General features: G+C 43.3%; 1 long non-coding RNA gene across 1 annotated transcript; it reads left to right on the top strand.

The window, feature by feature from the left end:
* Nucleotides 1–11,976: 11,976 nt before the first annotated feature.
* Nucleotides 11,977–14,998, top strand: LOC125715311 (uncharacterized). Its single transcript, XR_007384002.1, has 3 exons — nucleotides 11,977–12,097; nucleotides 13,721–13,989; nucleotides 14,800–14,998. It is a non-coding gene; the product is annotated as an uncharacterized LOC125715311 (long non-coding RNA).
* The last annotated feature ends 961 nt before the right edge of the window (nucleotides 14,999–15,959 follow it).

Raw genomic sequence — 15,959 nt, 5'->3', positions numbered from 1 at the left:
TGAGATATTACTATTCGGCTGTGGACATGATTTGAATCAGCAACCGTCTGATTACAGGTATAGAGGTTCAACCCGCTGAATCACACACTAGCCCCAGTAGACTCAGGTAACGTTAAAGGTAACAACTTTCTGTGGTAATTAATAATTAATTTGAGTAACTGGTTGAGGAGCCAGTGACCCTGCCTCCTGCCTGTGCTCAGCCAGTAACCCTGCTTCCTGCCTGTGCTCAGCCAGTGACCCTGCCTGTGCTCAGTCATTGATCCAGCCTCTTGCCTGTGCTCAGCCACTGATCCAGCCTCCTGACTGTGCTCAGCCACTGATCCAGCCTCCTGTCTATGCTTAGCCACTGATCCAGCCTCTTGCCTGTGCTCAGTCACTGACCCTGCCTCCCGCCTCTGCTCAGTCACTGATCCAGCCTCTTGCCTGTGCTCAGTCAATGACCCTGTCTCCTGCCTGTGCTCAGTCACTGATCCTGCCTCCCGCCTGTGCTCAGTCACTGATCCAGCCTCTTGCCTGTGCTCAGCCACTCCAATCCAGCCGAGTGGGGGAGCAGACGCAGACAGCCAGGTTATTTCTGTGTACCGTGGATGCGCAGGTCGACTGGAAGTGCTGACAGCTCCTGAAAAAGACTCTTTTTGTCCCGGCATCCTAGCAAATTTGAGCCACACACGCATTTCTATCTGGGAACCCACTCTCTCAATGGAAAGGTGATGAGGGCACGGTTTTCTGATTTACTACTGAAAACAGTCAAGGATGCACTTGTCCAGGATACGCTGATCCAGGATGATCCTGGCCTTCAAGCTCACTACAGCCTTGTACTGGATAAGTGGATGGATGGATGGATGGATGGATGGATGGATGGATGGATGGATGGATGGATGGATGGATGGATGGAAATTTGAGCTACTTGTCCAATTCTCTGTGCTTTTAAGCACATATTTCCCCACAAAGGAAATATGACCATTATACAAAATCAGGGCTGAATTGCCAAACACCTTTTATTAGAGCCATGCTGAGCTCCATAAACAGCCAATAAGGGATTTCCAGACTACCAGTGCGCCATTATCGTTGCACAAGCATCACGCCGACTCCTCTAAGGTCCCCTTGAAGCTCAGAAGGCAGTCTGCAGCTCAGCGTTTCTGGACTGTTTGAGGATAGGGCTTGAGGAAGCTTCTTAGCCGCTAAATTAGCTACATCATCTTTCTCTAGATACCAATCAAAGTCAGACAGGATGATGCTTTTCATGGCTCGAAATTACTTTAATGAAGCAGGCACTGCCAGAGGTCTCATGAGTTTCTTCGATAACTGGATAGTTTTGCAAAACTCCTTCACTGGAGTCGAGTAAACTACAAAAAAATCCCCCCTTTACCCAATAATGGTAAATAAGTGGCTGTTAATTCTGCTTCTGCCTCACATTTGACCTTGAAATTCCAGACCTCTTAAAAATCCACCTACCCTCTCCATCTTCTATAATCGCTTATCCAGAACCCGGTAACAGTGCCTCTTTAACAATTACAAACACACCAGCAACTCAACAATTCTGTGTAAACCAGCAAAAACAAATTTCCTTTACTCAGCATTTGAGTCAAACTATATGTTAATGGGCTGACAGACTTCCCATCAGCCACTGCGGCCGCTGATATATATTTGGCATGTCGGCTTCCGTAAAATAGCTTCCCGCTTCTCTTTTTTGAAGGCACTGCAAGCCGTGACAGACAGTAAAAAAAAACATTGGCTACACATAAGGAAAACCTTAACAAACCATTTTTTGGTAGAATTGTCACACAGTGACAGAGAGACAGCAATAAGAGCCACTTCTCAGGTCTCCGAAGCTGAGTTAGCTTGATTTCTGCCCAAAGTATTACGAACCCTAAATACAGTATATTTCTCTCTGTGTACCGAAGGGCATTAAGCAGTTAGACTAGATCATTATGTATGTGAAAAACACATTTTTTAAAGCATAAAAAATATGGTATATTGAAAAGCACACAGACATTCACGAGTGTGCAGAAAAAATAAGATTTCGTATGCTATTGATATTTATGCCGTTATTATTGCACAGGGTGGATATGCACAAACCGAGACTACTGCAGAATAAGATGTTAAACTTTCTCTTTTAATGAACCCCCCCACCCCCAAAGCAGCTGAGTGAGCACAGACTACCTGTCAGAATGCTGATCCCCCAAAGCACACGGGAACGCAGGCAGACACACACAGCATGAGGCGCCAGTCTCTGTCTCTGGCTCCCAGTCTCTGTCTCTTTCTCTGGCTCCCAGTCTCTGTCTCTGCCTCTAGCTCCCAGTCTCTGTCTCTGGCTCCCAGTCTCTGTCTCTAGCTCCCAGTCTCTGTCTCTGGCTCCCAGTCTCTGCCTCTGGCTCCCAGTCTCTGTCTCTTTCTCTAGCTCCCAGTCTCTGTCTCTAGCTCCCAGTCTCTGTCTCTGGCTCCCAGTCTCTGTCTCCCAGTCTCTGTCTCTTTCTCTGGCTCCCAGTCTCTGTCTCTGGCTCCCAGTCTCTGTCTCTTTCTCTGGGTCCCAGTCTCTGTCTCTGGCTCCCAGTCTCTGTCTCCCAGTCTCTGTCTCTGGCTCCCAGTCTCTGTCTCTGCCTCTAGCTCCCAACACGACCCAGCTGCCTCTTGTTGTCCCCGTTCTCGTTAAGGGGACAGACACCAGCTGTGACTGCGACTTTTGCAGGAAGCGACATGACCGACTTTTACATGTGAGCGCCCGGCTCTGCCAAGGACCATATACTCATTTATGAACGTACAAAAAAATAATACTCTTAATTAATTAATTTACAGCACTGTTTTCAGCTGATATTTATTATTCATTGCTTAGAAACTCGGGCACTTTGTACATACCGTGTTAAATCTAGCCTCTCATTTCTCGCTCTATCCTGCATTTTTGTCCTTTCAAAATCATTATAAATCCCTCCATTTGTCACTAGCTGGCTGAATGTCGCACCATGGTCCTGGGGAAATATCATCTCCTGTCACGTTGCGCCAGAATGTGGATGGTATGACAATAAAGCCCATTTTATTTGATTGGACTAGAATATTATTAATATTGCTTATATTTAAATACTTATAGCCATAAACTTAAGCATCAATACCTGATTATTTGACCACTTCATCTGCGACGTCTTGAAAAGACATTGTCCTGAAATCCATCGTGCCTGACACTAAATCCGGTTCTTTATTCCGAATTCACTGTCAGTGGATGTGTTAGGGTTTCCCTCCGTTTTTACCTCACATTACAGCTTCCGCTGTAGATTTTCTACTCAGTCAAGCACAGACTCTTTTGCAAAATGACTAAACATCTAGAAAGCGAATATTAAAATGCGGATCGTGCGACGCCTGCCCCAGATGATCTAAAAACCGGCCTACTTACCAGCTAAATGGGACATTCTGAAGCAAATAATCATTTTGACGGCAGATTAACAGCCAAATTAAAATAAATGCAGATGCTTGTATAATAAACATGACGGTGTTTATTCAGCGCTGCCCCTTTTTTGTTCCCGATGCTACATTTTCTGTACCGAGAAATTATAGAAGAGGCACCAATATCCGCTCAATTTATCATGACGATCCGAAACAACAGTTTGCCATCTACGTTAATACGCATTCTGCATCAATTAATGAGAAACATTTTAATCAGTGTGAAAAAAGACAGTCCCTGCACACAATATGAATTTTGCAATCTGAATGACAAACAAATAAAAATCATAATCTCAATAAATACATCAATAAGGCTACAGAGATGTTTGTGCCCTGCTGTTGAGTGCCATGGATACTGTCCCCTGGCTTGGGACCTCTGCTTTCTGAAAGCCCATCCAGGTTGAACATGAGCAGTCATGGATGGATGGATGGATGGACCATATTATATATAAATATGCTGGGTTGATAATGAACTGATTAAGATCTTTCCATTAACACTGATTGTACAACTAAGCCTGACTAACAATGCCTCCATTCTGATATCTGCATTGGTATTAGAAAGGAAACAATGGCAAACAACCTGGGAAATGATAACATGAAAGATGTATTCAACTGGAAAGATTAACTTGACTTTTTCCTGGTGACTAATTTAATGATAATAATGTATCTTTACTACTATAATTAGTTTTTTTTTATTATTGTGCTACAGCTTTTAAGCCATTGAGTACAGTTAATGGCGCTAAATCGCAGGTATTTGCACATTAACTGTGATAATCCTGATAATTAGGCTCTTTAAGGCATGTTTACATCGTCTACTTTTTAACTTTTTAGCGATTCCGCCAGGTGTGAGAGATTGGGTTGCAGACCTCAATTTGCCTACGGCACAAAACGAACGCATGGGGTTCCAGTTGTTCTGATTCTCCTTGCCGTTTGTAAACTCCGATTACAGGCAGCTGGTCATCATTAATTAGAAGCCATTTGGCACAGAGCTGTGTTTTCCTGGACGGCCTCATGTTGCCCACCCTCTGGCACTGGTTCCGCCTTCTGTTACCACTAATCCAATGAGGGACTCCAATTCTTCACAAGAGTACTGCACTTATCCAGTCAGGAGTAGCGGTGCGTTGTCGGCTTTGTGGTCATGTGATTCCTTGAGCCTGGCTCTGGCTATGTGACCGGCAAAGAAGAGCCATCTCGTCCAGGCTACCCCCTGCCTCTGCTGTGTTATTTCTGGGATAGGCTCCACACCTGCCAAAACCTTATATTAGCTAAGGTGTTACAAAATTATTATTAGTGGTACAATCGAACCTCGTTACTACGTACAAGACGGGATATCAAAAACATGTACGTTATAAGCATAGAACGTTGTAACCACTTAGTGCAAGATGGAACTCACGAAATATCCATGTAAATGATAAAACTTTAATAGAACAGACCCTTAAATTGACTACAAAACAGACGAACACAGTATTACTTGTTAAATAATTCGACAAAGCTCATTTGGATCCTTGAAATTTTCCTTAAATTACTCAAGGTTACTTAGTGCCGGCCGGCGATAAACGGCAACGAAAATACACAACGGCTGGTCAAAATGGATTTTTAAAATAAACATTCGCATCCAAATTGGCATTTGCCCTGAAAATATTAATGAAATATTGGTCAAATTAAATCATAAAATCCTTTACTTCCATTATTATTCTGAATTCACAATTACCAGCATGACCGGTATTTCACAAGGTTTAATAAACAAATACGCACACAACACTTAACAAGCCATTACTACGCAGTCCAGTAACTATCGGTCAAGGCAACTCATTTAACGCGGGAAGTTACAACGCAATAGACAAATGTGCATTGTCGGGCGAAGATCAGGTAGATACAGGTAGATGTAGCGACACAAGTTGTGGTGGGCGGGGAGAGCGCTGTACGTTGTAACGATGGTTAGTTTTCGTATTTTCTCTAGAAATTTGGATGTTGTATCGAAGTTTACGCTGTAAGGGTGTACGCTGTAAACAATGGCTGCTATTGGAATAATACATAGGCTAAAAACGGGAATTAGAAACCTGTACGTGGAAAAGGTGAAAACGTTGTATCCGGGGTACGTAGTAACGAGGTTCGACTGTAGTAGTGGTAGTGGTATAACTATTAAGTGATGTCAAGTTAACTCCTGAAGACCATGTCCAAAGCGATCCTCCACCAGAATGCCCTGCCTTCATTACAATGAGTACTGAGGGTAACACTGTACTTGAGGGGGTACAAATAGTGTAGTCTTACTTCATGTATTAACTAGAAACTAAATGTTAGTTATATACTGATCCCATGTTCATTCATCAATAATCAGTGATAACGGTTCATGCTTCAGCAGTAACTAAGTTACTAAGTCACTTGTGCCCCCGCAGGTGATGCGTTACCAGGACTGATGTACCGTAGAATAATTTCATGGCAGTATGACATTCTTTCAACCTCTGAGATGTACAGTAATATGGATGTACAACAGCATATACAGATGTGAACATGTTAAAGTGGAGCATGACAAGGGGAAGGATGATCCATGTAGCCCTTCTGACAAATGGGGTTTTATTAATAACAGACACACAAAAGGGTAACTGGAAAACAAAGACACGATGAGGGATAAAAACTGAGCAGATAAAAAAAAAAAACAGGAAAACTAGACTATAACTAACATGAAGCAAATCTAACATCAAAAGACATCTGGGAGCATGGTGGGATCAAGCAAGAAACAAAATACAGTGACACAGGAGCAAATGCAAGAGCTCAAACGCAACGCAGCAACCACAATGACCGACTGAGGGAACAAGGCAAGAACAGGCACAAATATACATGGGTAACAAAGGATAACAAGAGGCAGGTGTAACCTGTTACAAACAAGAGACTAGGGACAACAAGGAGCAGGTGAGGTTAATTAACAGATACAGAAAGGTTCAAACACCAAGAGAAACTTAAAAGAAGGACAAGAAACTGTACAAAAATACACCAACTAATAATATATGCAATACAAGAAATAAAATGTTTATTATATACCACGACAACAAAGGGGAATGTGATTGGCAGCCACCCACTCAGCCTATCAAGCCATACAGCCACCTGGGGAACAGGAGAACATACTAGGAATCAAAGACACTGAGATGACCAGCGACACCTGCTGGTCATTAGGGGAAGTGACATAACAAAAGCAGCAGGTCAAGGGCTGATCCTGACATACAGGAGTGCATTAAGGGAACTCAGCAGACTCAAGGCTTTACAGGGGACATTGAATGCTCAGTTTGCATGGATGACAACAACAAGAAATAGCTGTTCAAAACAGCCAACTAACAAGGGAACAGAACAAGTAATATTTCATTTCAATTGTGAAATGAAAATAATTATGCGTCCAAAGCTGTGTTGGGGGAAATTATGCACATCCGTGTATCAACGAGATATAAAATTACAATCTGACGTGTTCAAAAGAATAACAGAGTGTTTAAACTGTAAGGATGTAAAATCAGAGACTCCACTGAGGGAGAAGTGGAGAAAAAAACCTAATTATTTATGAAAACACCACATTATGCATTGCAATAACAATGCTAGGAAATGTAACATAAATGATAATTTTTCCAGGATGAAAATGAGGCGTGCTATGAACAGGTTCAGTTTGCCCGGTTGAAACAGCAAACGTTGATTGAAATCCATTTTGCCCCGGAGAAATGAACAAGCTAAATGTAAATAATTAATAGAAAATAGGCAGTGAAGCATACAAATGGGGAGAAAATTAAAATGATACAAAAATTCAGGTAACCGCTCTTTCAACGCACTTTTAGCTTGCGTTACGGTACAGTAGGCAGCCATAGCAATGCTGCGCAGAAAGACATTTTAAAAGCTGAAAATTACTTCTTGATCAACCGTTACGTTGAAAAGACGCTGTTATTTAATGGGTCTATTTGGAAATGCGGATTCGTGGTGGGGGAGCCACTCAGCGCCGACGGGACTCCGGGAACCGGATCGGACTCCCTGCAAGGAGCATTTCAGAACCGATCCGCCACCTACCGCAGTTACAATGTCGCCGGTCGTAAAAAAAAACAGGGACGTGACACTTTAAAAGCCCCGGCGGTCCGCCTTTTCTCAGCAGGTGCCCTTTTAAGACACTCCGGTTCAATTAAAAAACACCGATTGGAGTGAGACGGTGTTTATTATCGCCCAGACTTCCTATGTGGGCGTTGGAAGTGCTTCGGGAGCCTGATAGGGTGGCGGGCTGTGAAAGTGCTGCCGTGTAATCTGGAGGGGGACCATCCATTGCAGCCCACCCCCTAAACCTGCACGGAAATTCAGCTTGATCACGGACCCATCAAGCCGACAGGCGTCCCGATTTCTGCCATTGAGGATCTGTTAAGAGCACTTCACGGATCCACTCCATCGACCTCATTGTCACAGTTAGTGTCTGTACCTAACCCCCCCCCCCCCCCCCCCCCCCCTTTGAACACTCTTATCTTGGCACGACTTTAGTTATAAAAGCGTTAAGCGGAGCCTCGTTAGGGGTAACTCCAGCAAAGTGCCTGCGCGCGCGGCTTTTTCATTAAAGATTCTTCATCAGACTCCTATAAAAAGAAAACTGTGACTCTGGAATGTGTCCCGCACATTATGACTTAATTATCAAAGAGGGGCCCATTTACATCTAAAAACAGGTTAACAAAGAACTTCAATTTCATGCAGCGTAGCTCCTGTTCGCGACACCTCTGGGTTTTGCTGTAAATAACAGTTGCTGTTGTAGTTATTGTCATTCCTGCTTCTGTTTTTAAAAGGCAGCTGTTATCTAAGTAACATCCCTGAAGACCTACATATGCCTTATCCGTGAAAACGATCTTAATTAGGTCCCTTTCACCTGATTAAAAAAGTACATCTTAGCAATGCGACTTCTATCTGGAAATAACTATTTTTTACTACAGCATCGGTGAGGAAATGAGTGCTTTTAATTGCCTGCTGATTAGATCAGCTCGTCCAGAGGTGTGAGTCTTGAGCTGATTTAAGTTCAGCAGCCCTGATCCCGCTGGTGTAAAAAAGCTCAACCAGCAGTTTTACTGCCCAGATTTATTTCCTCTCTTTATCCCTTTTATCACCCCAATGAATTTGCTCTTCTTTTCATAGCCACTAAACAAAGTATCGTATAAAAAAATCGGGGATTGGAAAATGAGAAGTGATTCGAGTCATTTGGGGTGGGTGGGGGTTTCCTGCATGCCGATGCACAGCTCCCTGCGAAGTCCTCGATGTCCCTCCATCTCGGTGGCGTGTGTCACTGGGCGTCTGCGGACGGTTTTCGGAGACTGAGCAGTCATGGCGGTTACCCCTGAGGCTTACAGATATTCAAGACGTACGTAGACGGATGCAGTTCAGGCCTTGAACACTCTGAGGTCAGACTGAAGGCAGAGCCCGTAAGCTGGCCGTAGGCTTCGAACGACGTCCAGACAAAACGAAATGACTACGAGAGCACATACATAAAACGATGCTGCCGTCTTGTTCGTTCTGTGTCACTCCATAATCATGGATGGCGCAGAATGTATTCAATGTAGCAGACCCAGATACAGAGCGCAAATAAATATTGTGAGTTCGGGAGTTAGTTTCATAAAGGAGATGACAGCTCGGATAAAATGGAAGCTGCTCTCTTTATTAACAGCCACTATTGCTTTAATTAATTTAATTAATAGTAGCAGCACAGACAGGCAAACCAACAATTTACACGACTCTCACCTTTACATGCTAGCAAAAGACATTCATTCCACGTCAAAAAAATTACACGGTTGCTATCTTTATTATTAACAGAAATACGTGGATACACATATTAATTTATCGTATTTACAAATGCCGTGTTTCCCCGAAAATAAGCCCTAGCATGATTTTTCAGGATGCTCGTAATAGAATCCATACTCTGAAAATAAGCCCTAGTTACTATCCCATGAATTGTACGGTAACTAGAATGAGATGCGATTATATGTAAACAGGAAATAATATTTTGACCCCCAGACAAGATGAGTGCAAAAAGCAAAAGCAATTCTGTGGAGCACAAGAAGGGAATTGTTTCTGTGGAGTACAGGGCAAGAATCTTACGGCTTTCTGCAAAGAGTAGTTGGATAGCCGAATGGTCCGAAAATGGTGGGCAGAGTATGATAACCTCAGTCAACAGGCGGAAGAAGGGCAAGTGTGGATCAAGTCGGCAACTACTATTTCCTGAGTTGGAAGACATGATCTGTGAATGGATTGCTGACAGGAGAGCAAAGGCTGTGGTGCGCAAGCCCGGCTGATATTCAAGCATTTGCCCTTACAATGGCTCCACAGTTAGAAATATCCCCGGAAGAATTCATAGCATTACAACACTGGCTGGATGGCTTCCTTCAACGATATGAACTGCTCCTAAGAAGATCGACAAAGATGACATGTCTGTATTTGAATAAATGTGGATTTTTGTTGTTGAATACCGGTAAATGTACTTTTGTTTGTTGTACAAAGGAAAATAAGCCCTAACGCGTCATTTGGAGCAAAAATTAATATAAGACTCTATTTTATTTTCGGGTAAACACGGTATTTAAAGATGTGGTGCGAAGCATCCTGGTAACTGCATAATAAGTGCTGCTGACTAACTGCGTGGTGTTACATTTATGTCAGCCAATCGCAGGTGGGATCAGAACAAACGAGAAACATTTAAACAGGAATACGTTCATTTAAAAAAAAATGTATATATGTTGTAATGACAATTTCTCTTGCTAGAAGACGCTTTTACCCAAAGTGACATACAGTTGAAAGCAGCTGTCAGACAGTCCCTGGGGCGATTGTGGGTTAGGCGCCTCTCTCAAGGGCCCTATGGTGAAAGTTTCTCAGCAGACCACGAGGTCTGAACCAGGGACCTTTCCATTACAAGCACAGCATCTCAGCCCGTTGGTGCATGTGGCATCTTGTTCTCTTTTGATAGGCACGAGTGCACGCCGAAAGCCACGTCCCACAACGCCAGGCGATTGAGCTGATGTGTCTCGGAACTGTTAGGTTTGGAATTAATATTTTGAGCAGATTTATATGTTGATTCAGGGATACGTTTTGAAAAACAGCATAGGACAATCAGTTGAGTGAAATATAGGGTAACGCAGCGCTCTGAATCTTGCGTGGCGCTTCTTTTGTACATGTCCATGACGCGACCAGACAATATAACGCGCAAAGTATATAGTGGAAATTTGGAAAACTGCCTTGCTGCTCTCAGAATGAGCTTTCAGAGGCCACGTAAAAGGCCTTCCTGGCAGATGTTCTGTGCTGAAAGTGCAGCATATTAGCATGCGAAGAGAATTCTTAATGCCTGCATGGCAAGGGAGACAATATGGTCCTTGACACCTTCTGCTCATTGACTTTAATATACAGCCCTCCAATTAGAGAGGATTCCTTAAAAAAATATCTCCATGCAGATTGAAGGAGACTGCATAAGGGATTCGAGATACTTTATTACTGTGATGTGCAAGGATAGCTACCTAGAGACCTGGAAGGTTAACTGTTAGGCACTGCATGTGCTCGAAATGATTAAAGTATTTTGTTTTTAAATACTGTTCACGTACACAGATGTGTGTCTCTCTGTTATATCATAATGGTGCTTTTCTCCTGTCTCCCAAAACCAATCAGTACCCGAGCTGTACCACAAACTTGCAGTTTTCCATTGTAATGTGTGTCACCGCCATCTGATTGGTCAAAATGCACACAGATACGGGTGTTCTGCGGCGATACACATGGATTATCTGAATGAAAAAAAAAGGATCTATTGTACATCCATCCATCCATTTTCCAAACCGCTTATCCTACTGGGTCGCGGGAGGTCCGGAGCCTATCCCGGAAGCAATGGGCACGAGGCTGGGAACAACCCAGGATGGGGGGCCAGCCCATCGCAGGGCACACTCACACACCATGCACTCTCACATGCATTCCTACGGGCAATTTAGCAAGTCCAATTAGACTCAGCATGTTTTTAGACTGTGGGGGGAAACCGGAGTAATTGGAGGAAACCCCACGACGACATGGGGAGAACATGCAAACTCCACTGCACCACCATGCCGCCCCTATCTATTGTACATATTATTCATTATTAGAAGCAGGGGCGGAGCTATAGGCGGGGTGGACGGGGCCACCGCCCCAGGGCCCGGGCCCTCCCCCTAGTAAAAACAGTACCCTCCCACATAAAGTAATACTGATATAACCTTTTTGATATTCTTGATAAATAGAATATGATACTTGAATTTAATTGTAACTTGCAATTTTATATATCTGTCATTTTTTGTATACATTCTTATTATGGTGGGTGTATGGTGTAATTTTAAAGTTTTTGAAAATAAATCTGTAACATCCCTACAACAAACTTTAAATATAATACATAGTAATGTTTTGAAGTCAAACTAAGCTGTTCCTTTTGTATTTAATGGTTTTCCGTTTGGGGGATTTGTAAAAACCTGCAGTGCATGATGGGTAGGATGCCTAACGTCCTCATCCGTCTGACGACATACATCAAGACTAGGAAGGTGCGTAATGTTTATGCCTGGTTGCGTTTGTTGATCCAGAATAATTAAATTAGGCTGCGTTCTTGAAAACTGCTTGGATATAGTCCGATTATATGCCGTGGGCCTTTTAATTTCTTTGTTTGCAATTTCGCCAGGTAGGCTACCTTCTTTAAACTGCGTTTCATTAGACTCCATATTTCTGGATGTTTTATTGTAGTCTTTGTAAATATGTATATATACGATCGGTGTTTTGCCCCGGGGCCTTGTGTGCAGTTGTTCCGCCACTGATTATTAGTATCGTAGATTGTGATGTATTTGATACATGCCCGTCTACTCAGAACTTGAAATTTTCCAATCTACAATTTGAAAAAGTACTATAGAACAGCCGAACGGAATGGATTCGTAGTGCAAATGGATGCAAGCGAATGCTTATTCCACTAACATTTGATAGTAACGTAAGACGGCTCGTGTAAATCATGATGTATTCCGTGTGAACAATAAGTAAGCATCCCTTCAGTTTTACATGACTTATACGGGCTATCCAAACCCTCAACACCTTTGCAGTGGAAAACCGAAGCGCGCTGAAACCACTCTGTAACTAGTCTCTGTTCACGGTACGGCTCGGTTCCTGTATGCCAGTGGAAAAGCTCCATAAGTGAGATAGAAGCACTAATGCGGGTGTCAGTGTGGTTTTATTTTGTGTAGCCACACCTTTCAAGGCAATGAAATGTGGAATCCTTGTCACACCCAATCAGAGGTGGGTAGTCCAGGTCCAGAGAGTAATAGTCCAGGCCAAGATTTTGTTTCAACCAACCAATTGAGTGTAGAATCCAAGCCTCACATTCATATCTGTGTCTCAGTGGTACTAGAGTAGCGGTATTGTTAACGGTTTCAAAGTTTTAAATGACCCATGTTAAGCCATGGTTGTTTGCCTAATTTGGTTCTAAGGCCAAAAACAGGTAGATTGATAAACATTTGTGTGCATACATTGGGCTCCCTTAAGTTCCCCACACATTTAAAAGTTAAAAAGTCATTCATAAAATGTGTGAGAGGCACCTCAACTGTTTTTCAAAATGATGGTCGTTCACGTTTTCCCAAAATGGGGCCGCCCACTTTGAAACAGATCACAGCTTTTCCACATGTTGCATATGGACAAAGATGGATGGGTTTGTTTAAACTGTTTCTGTTTATAATAAATACACACCTCAGGGATATCATTTTCATGTACTCATGGGTCAGTTTGATTACTTGGTTGGCTGGCTACAAGGTTTACTTTAACTTTCTTTTTGAGAAAATACTACTTGGCTAATGAGTGCATTGTGATGGAATGAGACCATCCAGGGGGGTCCTCAAATCCAGTGCATTCTGGGATAGGCCCCAGGTTCCATGACCCTGAGGTCATGGAAAATGGATGGATATCCAGCCAAGGGGATTATGGGATGCAATGGAAGTAAAAGCATGGTACTTGTGTTTTGGGAAGGAAACTTTAAACGTGTATAACAAATGTAATTTTTCTGTACAATTTGACTGTCAGAAAGGGGAAACCAGCAGCCTGCAGTGGTTTCCAGACCATTCCTGACCTCATAAAGTAACGAAAAATGACAGTCACCATAATATCAAAGACCGTTTGAATAAAATGATGTCTGACAGGAAACCAGAGCAACCTGTGCACTGGGAAAAAGTCCCATCTTGCCATTTTATGTTCTCTCGGGAACGGCGGCGGTCAAGTGTGAAATTTCATAGTAGACTGACATTTTTTTTTCCACTTTAATGTGCAGTAAAAGAAAACGGACGGATAAAATACTGCTGCAGCCAGTTAAACGGGAGGGACGTCATTTATTGTGACGTTTGGAGCCATGGAGTCTGCATGCAGATCAGACACAGAGCTCTTAAAGAAACGAACACCGAGGAGGTAAGAGGTGTGCAGCCTCCCGCTGGCATCCGGGCTGAGCTGCCGAGCGGTCAGAAGCGAGGCCACACCCAGAGAGGAGATCCTCCGCGTAGCCTCAGTATGGAAGGTTTACGATCTTCAGTCTTGGACTCAAGGGTGAGCATAAATCAACAAGATAACAATGCCAAGCAATGAAGGTCCCTGAGCAGAGACTGCGCAGGTGTGTGTGTCTGTGTGTGTGTGTGTGTGTGTGTGTGTGTGTGTGTGTGTGTGTGTGTTTGGGCGGGCACTGTGTTTTCATCTCCTTGACTCGTTCTCCAAATGTTTCAGTAGCCGTCATAAGACTCCTTAATTACAATTGAAGCACTTGAAGTTACCGCTAATTGTCTTTGCCCTTCATTTAGCCCTAAGGCTGGACCTAATTTCTCAGGGGCCCAAAACCAGCATTTCCCAACCCAGTCCTTGGAGACCCCCCCCCCCCCCCCCCCCCCGGACAGTCCACGTTTTTGCTCCCTCCCAACTCCCGACACACCCATACCAGGTATTCCGTGTTCTTAATTGCCAGGGGTCTACAAGGGAGAAAAAATGTGGCCCATCTGAGCTTCCCAGGAACTGGGTTGGGAAACACTGCTCTAGATAAAGCCCAACCGGGGTGGCGAGAGCCGACCATGTTTCTGCCTGCACATAAACATTCATTTTGATATATATATATATATATATATATATATATATATATGTATATATATATATATATATATATATATATATATATGTATATATATATATATATATATATATGTATATATATATATATATATATATATATATATGTATATATATATATATATATATATATATATATGTATATATATATGGTTTTATTATTTTTGTATTTTTTTATTTTGTCTAAATCTGAATTCTGTAGTACATAGTATAATTTTTTTCACGACTTTTTCTGGGCCCAAGGCATCTGTCTAGTTTTCCCGGCCCTGTTCAGTCCGTCTGGGATGGAGATGCAGAACAGAACCTCACGACTCACAAAGCAGCCGACAGCGTTCAATAGGAACCAACTTTCTGTTGTCTGGGAGAGATGAAGCCCGGGCCGACACAACAGCAAACTGTTACCGGTTGGACAATGGAAAATGAAATTTCATCTGTCTTGGGACTGGAGCTTAGGGAGGGGAATGGGACCCAAGTGAAGGGTAGGGGGTTTAGGGACACATTTCAGATTACTGGGGACAGAGTGAATCGGAACACAGTATATACAAACGGCTGAGAATGAAAGACAGGTGGAACAAATCAATACGGATAATCCCAGTCACCTGACTCCCCCTCTCCCTCCCTTCGGCTGGTTGGCCTTTCCCTGCCCCTCTTTCACCCCCACTACGAAATATCATTAAGCCCCTCTCCCGCTTTGCAGTTGGGCCTTTTTTTCTTATTTATTTCTGATAGTTTTGTCTGCTCACAGTGTAAACACTTTTGGTGTGAAGTCAAAATGACAGATCATTCACAGGGCATTTCTTTGTCTATATTCCTATTAATGGTATTGTTTGTAAAAAGAGAGCCTAGACAGGGGTCCTCAGTCTGCTGCCGACTGTTCGCCCAATGAACGGAGGCGTTAATTGGAGACTGGATGACCTGAAAGATCTGCCCCCAACTCCAGCGAAGGAGTTGGGACGACGGAGCGTAATCCCACAGCGGCGCGCTCAGCGCTAGGGGTCTGGCTAACGGCGCCGCAAAAGTACCGTAGCACTTCCCAGGGAGTTGTCCAGGAGGATGCCTTCAAGCAAGCTGCCCCCCCCCAGCCCCCGAAAAGCAATTAAGCTGAAAAAGGTCCCTTTTGTGTGACAGACACTACTTTTAATGTGTACAATTAAAAAAAAAACCTGGTGAAGGATCAGCTCAGCGTTGCTGGGAATGAAATTGGAGCTTCTGTCAGCGTTAGACCTCCCAGCGGCTGTGATGGTTTTGCCGCGGCATGAGTGACGAGACAATATCACAGTCGAGAGAATCCGTGCGTAAACAAAGATGAACTTTTCGGAACGTTACGGCTATACTTGAGTTCTTGAGGTATACTAGGAAAAGTAACTCGTAGTTTCCCCCCACAGTCCAAAAAACATGCTATG

This window comes from Brienomyrus brachyistius, chromosome 20, assembly GCF_023856365.1.
Source record: "Brienomyrus brachyistius isolate T26 chromosome 20, BBRACH_0.4, whole genome shotgun sequence".
In the NCBI taxonomy this organism is placed as follows: Eukaryota; Metazoa; Chordata; class Actinopteri; order Osteoglossiformes; family Mormyridae; genus Brienomyrus; species Brienomyrus brachyistius.
Note: the sequence above shows the minus strand (reverse complement) of the source record. Positions and strands in the feature narration are given on the sequence as shown.